The following is a 12526-nucleotide window of genomic DNA, read 5'->3' on the forward strand; positions in this document are numbered from 1 at the left end:
ATTCATTTTCTCCTTCTACTTTTCACTCTGTAGACCAAGATGGCAGACTATATCAGCCTTTGTGGAATGTGACCTTGTATTGCTTTGCCCTACTCTGCTCTGCTCTGCTCTGCTCTGCTCAACTTAACAGACGTGTTTTTGCTTTTGTTTATGATTTTTGCTTGCTTGCTTGCTCGCTCGCTCCCATGACTTGACTGTGGTTTCCCTTTCTATTACAGCACGGTGACCAGACTGCCTTGGGGTAATCAGAAAGGAGGCCAGAAGCAGTCTTTTTTCTGACACTGAGACTACATACCAGCCGATTTGGAGGAAAAGATATCCCTCTCTCCCTCCCTCCCTCCCTCCCTCCCTCCCTCCCTCCCTCCCTCCCTCCCTCCTTGACCCATTTTCCTCTTTCCCGATACACTCAATAAATTTAAAGTAAATCAATGAATCAAGTCTCTAGTAATTTATTTGTTGGGATTTATTTGTTGGAAATTATCCCTCCACACCTTCGCCCCTCCCCCCACCACTCGAGGATGTCTCCCTGGGGGGGGGGCGGGGGGTTGGGTGGACTCGTGTAGGCATACCTCTCCTCCCTTGGCTTTCCGGTCCACTTCGCTCCAGCATACCTAACTCTTTGGAAATGGTAATAGAGTTCATGACACACCCTCACAGAGAGAGAGTCCGATCGTTCACTGATTCGCTCTCACCCAGCCTCGCCCTGACAGCTCAGGCATGTCTAAATCCGAATGTGGGCAATATTTACATGACTTGACTTGGTGCTTCTAACTTTTTCTCTCTCTTTTTTTTTTTCTTCTTTAGTATTTTTTTCTTTACCCTACAAACAGCACACTGCAGCTGTCTTCGGACACACAGCAGATCGATCCCATAACAGAGGGTTGTGAGCCACCATGGGAATAGAACTCAGGACCTCTGGAAGAACACAGTCAGAACTCTTAACTGCTGACTCCATTATTTCCGATTAATGTTTAATGTTTATTTTATTTTATTTTATTTTATTTTCGGAGCTGGGGACCGAACCCAGGGCCTTGTGCTTCCTAGGCAAGCGCTCTACCACTGAGCTAAATCCCCAACCCCAATGTTTAATGTTTAAATAAATAAACCTTGTAAAGAAATTAAGCATCTTAAAACCATAGGCATGTGCATCCCCTCCTCATTCGTTCATTCCCTCGCTCATTCATTCATTCATTCATTCAGACAGACAGACAGACAGACAGACAGACAGACAGACAGCAACCAAAGTCTAGCCTTTAACAAAGCAAGAAAAGCATACCCTGCGGGACGCACAGATGAATTCCTGAGGCTTACCCTGCAGAGCTTACATGAGGCTTAGTAAAGGACTGACCTGACAACAGCTACCTACATACGTTGAAAAGTCTACCTGGTATTGACGGATGATGACAAACTGTATGTGTGATACAAAACTGTATGTGTGGTTCCCCTTATAACTCATCTCGAAGAGCCCAGCTGTTGGGGCTCGTTCTTTTGGGGGAAATGGAGGCTTTTCATCTTTCCCAAAGCTCCTCCTAGATCCTTTCTGTCCATCTGTCCATCCGTCCGTCCGTCCGTCTGTCCGTCCGTCCGTCCATCAAATTCTACCCTAGGCCTGCCCTTAGGTTGGTGGTCGTCCATTGAGTGCTAGTGACTTCTGACTTGTCTCTGTCTTCCCCTCTGAGAACTGTATTTAGATCTGATGCAGGCACGCAGGCAGGCAGGCAGGCAGGCAGGCAGGCAGGCAGGCAGGCAGGCAGGCCCTCCCTCGTTTTGAAACAGACAGACAGACAGACAGACAGACAGACCAAAGGGTCAATGACTGACTGCACTTAAAGGGGCTGTTGACTCCTCTTTGGAGTTACCGCTGTTTAAAACTTGCTTGATAAAATAAAGTCATCGAATCCAAACTACGCAAAGGGGACACTATAACAAATTACGACTGCTTGTGTATATAGAAAACAGGGTTTTTTCTTTCCCTTATTCCATTATGTATGTTTGCTTTTCTTCAAGAATAAAACCGGCTAGGTGGTGCCTCGGAGACTTTATTTTTGGGGAGTCCCTTCGGGCCCTGCCAGCGGGAGCCTGGACCTCTGAGGCCAGAGAGGGTGTGCTGTATCCCCGGCTCGCTCCCTCCCTCCTGGGATCAATCTAAAAAATGGACAGTTTTGGACACAAGCTTAAGTAATGTTCAGCTCATTCATGCAAGAGAGGTGTAGGAAGGACAACACCCCCACCCCCACCCCCACCCCCACCCCTACCCCCACCCGACCAAATAATACCCTAACCAATAAAAACTAGCTCCTTACTCCTCCGCCTGAGGATTTCTGCGGTCTCATGGTTTGTTCTTGGTTGTTGTTGTTGTTGTTGTTGTTGTTGTTGTTGTTTTGTTTTGTTTTGTTTTGTTTTGTTTTGTGTTTTTCAGACTTTAAGACAAATGTAGGGGTTGGGGATTTAGCTCAGTGGTAGACCGCTTGCCTAGGAAGCACAAGGCCCCGGTTCGGTCCTCAGCTCCGAAGAAAAAGGAAGAAAAAAACAAAAACAATAAGACAAATGCTTGTTGTGATTCTCATTTCATTTCAAGGCTGCTATTCTCTAAATCAGAAGGACTCCCTTACAATTCTTCATGGGTAAACTTGCTTTACATCCCTGACATCAACAACAAAAAGAATTCAGAAAGTGGTGATGGACCAATCTGTTTGGGTGTTTCTTGCCTGCTTGACCTTGACTCGCACAAGAGAGCATAGAGAATAAAATAAAGTAGGTGGATGGAGAGATGGCACCGTCGTTAAGAGCACTGATTGCTCTTACAGCGGTCCTGAGTTCAATACCCAGCCAACACATGGCGGCTTGCAACCATCTGTAATTGTCAATCATGCCCTCTTCTGGGGTGTCTGAAGACACCTACAGGGTACTCGAATAGACATAAAACAAACAAACAAACAAACAAATCTTTAACAATTAAAAACAAAAAGAATAAAATAAAGCGAAGGACCCGCCTTGGAGACCTGCCCGGTATTGCTCAGAGTCTACTTTTTAAAACACAGAGATAGGGGTTGGGGTTTTAGCTCAGTGGTAGAGTCCTTGCCTAGCAAGCTCAAGGACCTGGGTTCAGTCCTCAGCTCTGGGGGAAGAAAAAAAATACACACACACACACACACACACACACACACACACACACACACACACATATAGATAGATAGATAGAGAGAGAGAGAGAGAGAGAGAGAGAGAGAGAGAGAGAGTTTGACAGCAATAAAAAACAAAACAAAACCACTTTAAAATACAGAGATGTAAGGATACTCAGAGGGCTCAGAGGAAGCAACCAAGTGTTTGTTATATGGGTGCCAACAATATGGTTCATCTCTTCTTCTCTTCCACGTGGCATGGTGGCCAAGGTGGTGGGGAAACCACACAGTGAAAGGAATTGAACTACAGCACACAAGCAAGTCTCCCTCCCAGACATGAATAAAACTGAAATTAGGCTAAATGTACAATGAAAGGAAGCCAGGTGTTCGTGCATGTCTTTATTTCCATCATTCAAGAGGCAGAGGTGTTTAGAACTGTGTCTCTGTGAGATAGAGGAAGGCAGGCAGGCAGGCAGGCAGGCAGGCAGGCAGGCAGGCAGGCAGGCCTGATCTAGGTACTGATTTCCAGGTCTATGTGCAGACACCCCTGACTCAAATAAAGGAGTGAAAAGGAAAAAAAAAATACAATTCACCTGGAAGGGTCAGCCAGCCATCAGATGCAGTGAACTAGAAAATTGGGATTCTCAACTGAGGCCTGTTCCCTCCCTCCCTCCCTCCCTCCCTCCCTCCCTCCCTTCCTTCCTTCCTTCCTGGCTTACAGACAGCCAGGTCCAAGCCCAAAGAGTCCAGCAAGGAGCTTAGAGACTATGAGAGAGTGCACAGGTGTTCTGGGAGGAATCAGCTCACCACAGCATCCCCATTTGGGTTCTTGTGCAATCGACACAGGGAGATTGACAATCTGGAATTTAGTGAGAAATCAAACAAGGGACACAGAATGCAAAATATTTATTTACACAGCAAGTGGGTCAGTTGGATTAGCAAGCTAGGACACCCACCCCCGACCCCATCCCAGCCCCCTACCACTGCCGGGTCTCCCTTCCTTGTTATCCCTTTCTCATGCCTCCCTCAATATGGGCACACAGGACCAGGAACATGTTTCTCTCAAAAACGCGTTTTCTGCTGTGAACTCAGTCTGGCAGAGAGTGAGTGGGTGAAGGATCCCTAAAGACCAGAGGGTTTATTAGAGGAAGGCTACCTCACAGTGTTCTTCACACCAGGAACAACAACAACAACAACAACAACAACAACAACAACAACAACAACAACAGCAGCAGCAACAGCAACAGCAACAATGAATCAACAAATGGTGGACAGGAGATGAGCAGGGATGCTGGGGGGATGGGAGGGTAGGGCTGGTGAATCTGCACCTCCCTGAAGGTCTGCCTGTGAAATACTGGTTGATATATGCCTAGTTGAGGACAATATTCCCCTCTCCTGTGGTTTTCAATGGGAGATGACTTCATTGCCAGAGACTATGGAATTGTTTCCATTTTCCCCTTCAAGAACTGTGTTTAGATCTGTTACAGACAGGCTCTGGGTTTGAAACAAACAAACAAACAAACACACACACACACACACACACACAACGAGAGAGAGAGAGAGAGAGAGAGAGAGAGAGAATAGAGAAAAACAGAGACAGACACAAGAGAATTTGATCTCTCTCTCTCTCTCTCTCTCTCTCTCTCTCTCTTCTCTCTCTCTCTCCCCCTCCCCCTCCCCTAGTTTCTCAGACTGGGTTTCTCTGTATTCGTCTGTAGGGCGGGAAGGACTGAAACTCTCAGATTCACCTTTCTCTGCCTCCCTAGTGCTGCTTTGATGGTAGTTTGGGGAGATTGGGATAGGAAGTAAAAGCAAGTGCTGATATCAAAGCCTCCCCTCCCCCCACATGCATGCATGCATACACACACACACACACACACACACACACACACACACACACACCCTACCTGTCTCCTTCACACAGTTATTAAAAACTTTTTAACTGTGATCTAGAAAGTGTCTAGATCATAGCTTCAGAGTCAGCACATCCTCTCCATACAGAAGACACTGACTGACTGACTGACTGACTGACTGACTGACTGACTGACTGACTGACGGACGGACGGACGGACACACACACACACACACACACACACACACACACACAAATACATATTTATATATTTAAAATGATGCTTAAAAAAAACCCGTCTTCCTGTATAACGGAGGTTTAAAGGGAATCTGGCTGACAGCACGTTTTTGTGGTGTTTTAATTCCTTTTTTTTTTTAACCAAATAGGAGGGAGATCTGTTGTCCCTTTTATTAAAAGCCAAAGTATTAAGTGGCGAGCCGATGTTTCAACTTTCACCATTCTGTTCCTTTCACCAAAAAGAGGGGGTTCTTTGGCTTTTCCTTTCCTTTTTGAAACAAAACGAAAGGAGGAGCTCGACCAGTTGGCCTAGCTTCCCTGTTCCTTTTCCCTCTTCCATGGTATGCTCGATGAAATAAAGTAAACAAATGAAGTTTCTAGTTATGTATTTGTTTGGGAGACCCGAACTATCTCTCAAGAGAGAGTTGCGGGTGTTGGGATTTAGCTCAGTGGTAGAGCGCTTGCCTAGCAAGCGCAAGGCCCTGGGTTCGGTCCCCAGCTACGGAAAAAGAAAAAAAAAAAAGAAAAAAAAAAGAAAGAAAGAAAGAAAGAAAGAAAGAAAGAAAGAAAAGAAAAAAGAAAAGGAAAAAAAACGAGAGAGTTGCATCTCGCCGCCCCCCACACAAGGCCTCCTCCCTGTATGTGGGGGAGGGGGAGGGGTGGACAGGAGCTAGCTGAGAGGGGGTGGGGTGGGGCGGGGCTGGAGAATATGCAGGTTCCTGAAGGTCAGTGGGGAAGTACTGCTGCTGCCCTAGCACGCTTCAGTGCCTCTTTAGAGTTTAGAGTTTTCTAAGTTTTCTGCCTGAAATCAGCGAGTGATGATTTCACTGTGAAATGATGTCTGATCATCGCTCTCGCTGTCCTGTCTCCGGCTCCTGGCAAATGTCTGACTGAAGGAAACCTTAGTTAGACTCACACCCAGCTGTTTGGAAATGGTAATGGAGTTGATAGCACACCCTGGGGGAAAGAGGCAGACTCCCTTTTTGCTCACTCTCAATTCCCAGCCTCGCCCTGCCAGCTCGGGGATTTCTAAGTAAGGGTGAATCTGGACCATATGTACAGTTTGGCGTTTCTGATTCATGTTTAATGTTTAGTTAAATAAAGCTTGTCAGGGCTGGAGAGATGGCAGGTTAAGAGCACTCACCGCTCTGCTCTTCCAGAGGTCCTGAGCCACAGAAACCACATGGTGGCAACAGGGATATCCCATGCACTCTACTGCCCTGTGTATGTGAAAAGGGCTTTAGTGTACTCAATGTAAGTGAAAATAAATAAGTAAACCTTTAAAAGAATGAAACAAAATGAAGCTTGCAAAGAAATTGAGCATCTTAAATGCCAGGCACGTTTATCCGCTCATTTTATTTCGTGTGTGGATCACATAACCACAGAGGTGGTTCCCCTTCCCTTAACCTCGACAGCCCAACTGGGACAGAAGTGCAAACTATCATCTACCTATCTGGGAGTGGAGTGGTTGGATACAGGGAGATGGAGCATTTGCAGTTAGTAAAGTTCTGATGTCGGTTTTATTTCCTTTCATCTTTTTTTTTTAAGTACAAATTTTGTTTTCTGTGCAACATTCCATAGTTTCCCATGCAAAGGATCCTTCCTCCCCATCCACCCACCGTGAACCCAGGCCTGCCCTTAGATGTGGTTGATGCATACCCAGGTGAGTCTCCATTGGAGAAAGGACGATATTCCCATCTCCTATGACTGTCAATGGCGATGACCTAAATGCCAGTGACTTCGGACTTGACTCCATTTTCCCCTCTGAGAACTGGGTTTGGATCTGTTGAACGCAGGCAGGCCCTCGGTTTTGAAACAAACAAACAAACAAACAAACAAACAAACAAACAAACAAACACACCAAAAAATATTTAAAGCAGGCAACAACTGCCTGCCAAAGAGTTGACTCCTCTTTGGAGATAGTACGATGTGAAACTTGCTTAATACAGTAGAGTCCACACAACACAAAGAACACTTTAACAAATCTACCTCTCTTGTTTCTCAGACTAGAGATTTCATCTTCCTCTGTCTCTCAGTGCTGGTGGCTTTGCTGCTGGTTTGGGGGGTTGGGATAGGGATAGGAAGAGAAAAGGCTTGAGTGCTGATTTTAAAGCTCTCTCTCTCTCTAAAGCTCTCTCTCTCTAAAGCTCTCTCTCTCTCTCCCCCCTCCTTCTCTCTCTCTTTACACACACACACACACACACACACACACACACACACACACACACACACACACACACACTGGAGAGGAAGACAGGAAGACCTATCTAGATGCAACGTGAAGAAGGCCTATGTCAGATGAGTTAATGGCTAGGGAACTGTTAGCTGGCTAGTCTGCCATTTTGTTGCAGTTGCTAGTATTATAAGGACACTTTCTCATTGGTTGTTTCTGCTGTTGCTGCCAGAATTCATTACATATTCTGTTAGGCTCTTCTGTGTGATAACACACTCAGAAACCGAACACTGTAGGAGTCAGTCTAACTGCTTTCTTTGTTGTCTAGTTACCCGCAATAATCTTGGACCTGAACTGAACACCCAGCAGCACTTCCCGCACCCACCCATGTATAAGCTTTTATAACCTGGACCACCAACACTAGAGCGACAGGGCAGACAGAGACTATTTGGAACCGGACTTCCATTTTGAGTTTTTGTTTGTGTTCTTGTTTTTTTCTCCTGTCCTGTCCTGTCCTGTCCTGTCCTGTCCTGTCCTGTCCTCTCTGTCTGTCTGTCTGTCTGTCTGTCTGTCTGTCTGTCTGTAAATCCACACATATAGTTCTTTCCACATCTTATATCTCAAAACAAATAATGCTTGCTGTGATCCTCATTTCATTCAAGGGTACTACTCTCTAGACCAGAGGAGCCCCCTTACAATTCTCCACAGGTAGTGATGACCGGAGTGTTCAGTGCGACTAAGCAGGAATTATATGGTTGCCGCCATTATGCTTGATCTTACCGAAGGTAGGGTTGCGGGGCATGGTTGCCACGATGGCGACCAGTAGACCGTGATTGAGGAGACGGAACAATAATTAACCTACAATTCTCCCTCTCGGTCAACTGTTTCTCTGTCCTCTCTGTCTCTCTTCCCTCCTTCCCTCCCCCGTCTCTCAGACCTGAATGAGCATTGGAACTAAATAAATGTACATGTGAAAAGAAGCCAGGTGTGGTGCTGCATGTCTTTGATTGCATCACTTGAGAGGTGAAGGTGGGTAGAACTCTGTGAGCAGGCTGCAGACCTGATCCAGGTACTGATTTCAGGGCTTTTGTGCAAAGACCCCTGACTCAACTAAAGAAATGAGGAGGAAAATAAAGAAACAGATACAATTAACTTGGAATAAACCAAACAAACTAAGAAAAGGAAAGGCAGTAATGGAGTGGCCTGGCTTACAGAGGAGGGGCAGACATTTATCTGCCATTGCCTCCTCGGTTGAACACACAAACACACGCATGGGGGAGGGGGGAGAGACAGAGACAGAGAGAGACAGAGAGACAGAGAGAGGAAGAGAGACAGAGACAGGGAGACAGAGAGAGAGAGACAGACACAGAGAGAGAGAGAGACAGACAGACAGAGACAGAGAGACACAGAAAATTCGATCTCTCTCTCTCTCTCTCTCTCTCTCTCTCTCTCTCTCTCTCTCATCACAGGCTGAGCTCAGGGACAGTGAGTTCCACACTCACTCAGAGAAAAACTCTGTCTCCAGTCACCCTCACCCACACGCCTTCAAAATGATCCATTGTACTATTTTAGATTTATGTCTGAGGAGCCCTCTCCTCCGCCTCCTCCTGTTACGTTGTAGAAACGTTTAATCCCAAACAGGGCTTCTCTCCTACCCTGCCTTGATGATTCTGTTCCTGGATAAAAGATACACAAGCTTTATTATCTACAGGAAGCCTTAAATAGCACTAGAAGACCTGGGCAGGCAGATATCTACCCTCTAGGTTGTTAGTTTTGGGGTTTTGTTTGTTTGTTTGTTTTTGTGTTTTTTGTTGTTGTTTTTAATTTTTAGATTTGTTTTTTATTTATCTGAGTATGCTGCAGTTATCTTCAGACACACCAGAAGAGATCAATCAGATCTCATTACAGATGGTTGTGAGCCACCATGTGGTTGCTGGCAATTGAACTCAGGACGTCTGGAAGAGCAGTCAGTGCTCTTAACCGCTGAGCCATCTCTCCAGCCCCTGTTGTTGTTTTTTGTTTTGGTCAAAAACCTGGATTCTCGGGGTTGGGGATTTAGCTCAGTGGTAGAGCGCTGCCTAGCAAGCGCAAGGCCCTGGGAAGAGCAAGGTCCCCAGCTCCGGAAAAAAAGAAAAGAGGAAGAAAAAACAAACAAAACAAACAAAACAAAAAAAACCCTCTGGATTCTCAGGAGCTGTGTGGTGTGTCCTCTTATGTTCTGGTGCCCTCTTCTGGCATGCAGACATATAGGAATCAGAGAGAGCCCATTTTGTCCAGGAACAAACAAACTGCCAAACTGCCAAACAAACAACAAAGGATTGTAGGTTTTGACTGGCTCTGTAGGTTTCAGAGAAAGGCAGGGCAGACCTCTGTGAGTTTGGGACTAGACTACTCTACCGAGCAAGTTCCAGGAGGGATTCCACAGGAGCACAGTGGACTGGACAAAATTTTGACTTTGTAATTTTATTTTTTGCCCAATTGGGATTTATGATTTGATTGTCACAAAACTTATACCTTTCATTTTATTTTATTTTCGGCCAAAATTTCATTTTCAGTTTCACTTCCGATTTAACTTTTAATTTCTTGTCGCGCTTATGTTCGGATCGAGTTAATTCTCTGGGGAGCTGTGCCCTTGCCACTGGTGCTGGCAGAAGGGGATCCCGAGATCTAGAGGTTCTGTGTGGTGGGCTGTGTGGCAGAGGAAAAAATGAAATTAAGAACATATATAAATCTATGGATTTGTATAAGGAGAAACGTATGGTATGGTGGGAAGATGTAAGGGAGAGAAAAATAAAAAATAGATAGATAGATAGATAGATAGATAGATAGATAGATAGATAGATAGATAGAGTGATTCATGCTCCCAGCCTCCTATGTACAGAGTTCCCCGAGGCGTTTTTACTCGCCAAATAAAGACTGCGGTGTTTCCCAACACACCATGTGAATGTCCGTGGCTGTCGAAATTATTTCATTTATGTTTTTCACGTTTGTCGTCCGTGTCACTTCAAGGCCATTGTGACTTCAGTCTTGTTATTGATTCATATATGCTTTCTATTTCTTTTCATTTTTCAAAACCTTTTTGTCTAAATTGTATTTGTCATTCACCTTGATTTAAACATTTATTAAAGTCCAGTTTGCCATTTATTCGTATTTACTCGTATTTTATTATTATTTTATAAATTTATTCCATCATTTCGTTTCAGTCGTCTATATTTGCCCTTCATCTCGTTCCCGCTTTTCTTTTTTTTTCTTTTTTCTTTTTCTTTTTTCAGAGCTGGGGACTGAATCCAGGGCCTTGCATTTGCTAGGCAAGCACTCTACCACAGAGCTAAATCCCCAACCCCGTCGTTCCCACTTTATGTCTGTTAACATTTAATTGTTTTATCTCCCTTGTCCTTCTGTGTCCCTCGTCTTAATTTCTGCTTTATTGTTTTCTTTTTTTTTAAATTTGTTTATTTAACGCATGTGAGTACACTGTAGCTGTCTTCAGACACAGAAGAGGGCATCAGGTCTCATTACAGATGGTTGTGAGCACCATGTGGTTGCTGGGATTTGAACTCAGGACCTCTGGGAGAGCGGTCAGTGCTCTTAACCGCTGAGCCATCTCTCCATCCCATCTGTTTTATTGTTTACATCGCACTTACTCTGTTTTTATGGCGATCTATTAACTTTTTCCATGTCAGTCGTCGGTATCTGTTGATCACCTTGAAGCTGGGGACCGAACCCAGGGCCTTACTCTTGCTAGGCAAGCGCTACCACTGAGCTAAATCCCCAACCCCGATCACCTTGATTTTTGTTTTATTGTTTATTCACATTGACTCTTTATTCATTATTATTTTTAAGTAAAATAAAATAAATAAAATTTAAATATGGTAAAAATATTTGTTAAACAGATATTAAAAGGAGGTCTACAGCAGTTTTTAAACGGGCACACACACACACACACACACACACACACACACACACACACACACACACAAATTTCTCCCAGAGGTCCTGAGTTCAATTACCAGCAACCACAAGGTGGCTGACAACCATCTGTAATGGGATCTGATGCTCTCTTCTGGTGTGTCTGAAAATAGCTACAGTGTACTCTTACGCATAAATAAAATAAATAAATCTTTAAAAAAAATAAAATAAAATATGAGGTTGGCTCTCTTTGCTCCTCTCTTTGCTCTTTTCTCTTCCTCTCTTCCCCTCTTCCCTTTGTCCCTTCTCTCCCCATTCCCCTCCCAAATTCTCTCCACGTGCTCATGACTGGCCTTTACTCTCTTCTTCTACCTTTCTTCTCTCATTAAACCTCTCCGTGGAGGGGGGGGGTGTGTGTGTGAGTGGGGGGAGGGGGAATGAGGTTGACCAGTCTTCCTGTGTAACAGAGGTTTAAAGGAGGCTGGTCGACAAAACGTTTTTGTGGTTTTTATTCTCTCTCTCTCTCTCTCTCTCTCTCTCTCTCTCTCTCTCTCTTTCTCTCTCTCTTAATCAACTCGGAAGTCGATCTGCTGTCCCTTTATTAAAAGCCAAAGTATTAAGTGGCGAGCCGATGTTTCAACTTTCCACCATTCTGTTCCTTTCACCAAAAGAGGGGGTTCTTTGGCTTTTCCTTTCCTTTTGAAACAAAACGAAAGGAGGAGCTCGACCAGTTGGCCTAGCTTCCTGTTCCTTTTCCCTCTTCCACGGTATGCTCGATGAAATAAAGTAAATAAATGAAGTTTCTAGTTATGTATTTGTTTGGGAGACCTCTCTCTCAAGAGAGTTGCATCTTCCCGCTGCCGCCCCCCCCCCACACACACACACACAAGGCCTCCTCCCTGTATGTGGGGGAGGGGGAGGGTGGACAGGAGCTAGCTGAGAGGGGGTGGGGTGGGGCGGGGCTGGAGAATATGCAGGTTCCTGAAGGTCAGTCGGGGAAGTACTGCTGCTGCCCTAGCACGCTTCAGTGCCTCTTTAGAGTTTAGAGTTTTCTAAAGTTTTCTGCCTGAAATCAGCGAGTGATGATTTCACTGTGAAATGATGTCTGATCATCGCTCTCGCTGTCCTGTCAGGCTCCGGCTCTGGCAAATGTCTGACTGAAGGAAACCTTAGTTAGACTCACACCCAGCTGTTTGGAAATGGTAATGGAGTTGATAGCACACCCTGGGGGAA

This window comes from Rattus norvegicus, unplaced genomic scaffold (genome assembly GCF_021556685.1).
Source record: "Rattus norvegicus strain SHRSP/BbbUtx unplaced genomic scaffold, alternate assembly SHRSP_T2T unassigned-0000111, whole genome shotgun sequence".
NCBI lineage: Eukaryota > Metazoa > Chordata > Mammalia > Rodentia > Muridae > Rattus > Rattus norvegicus.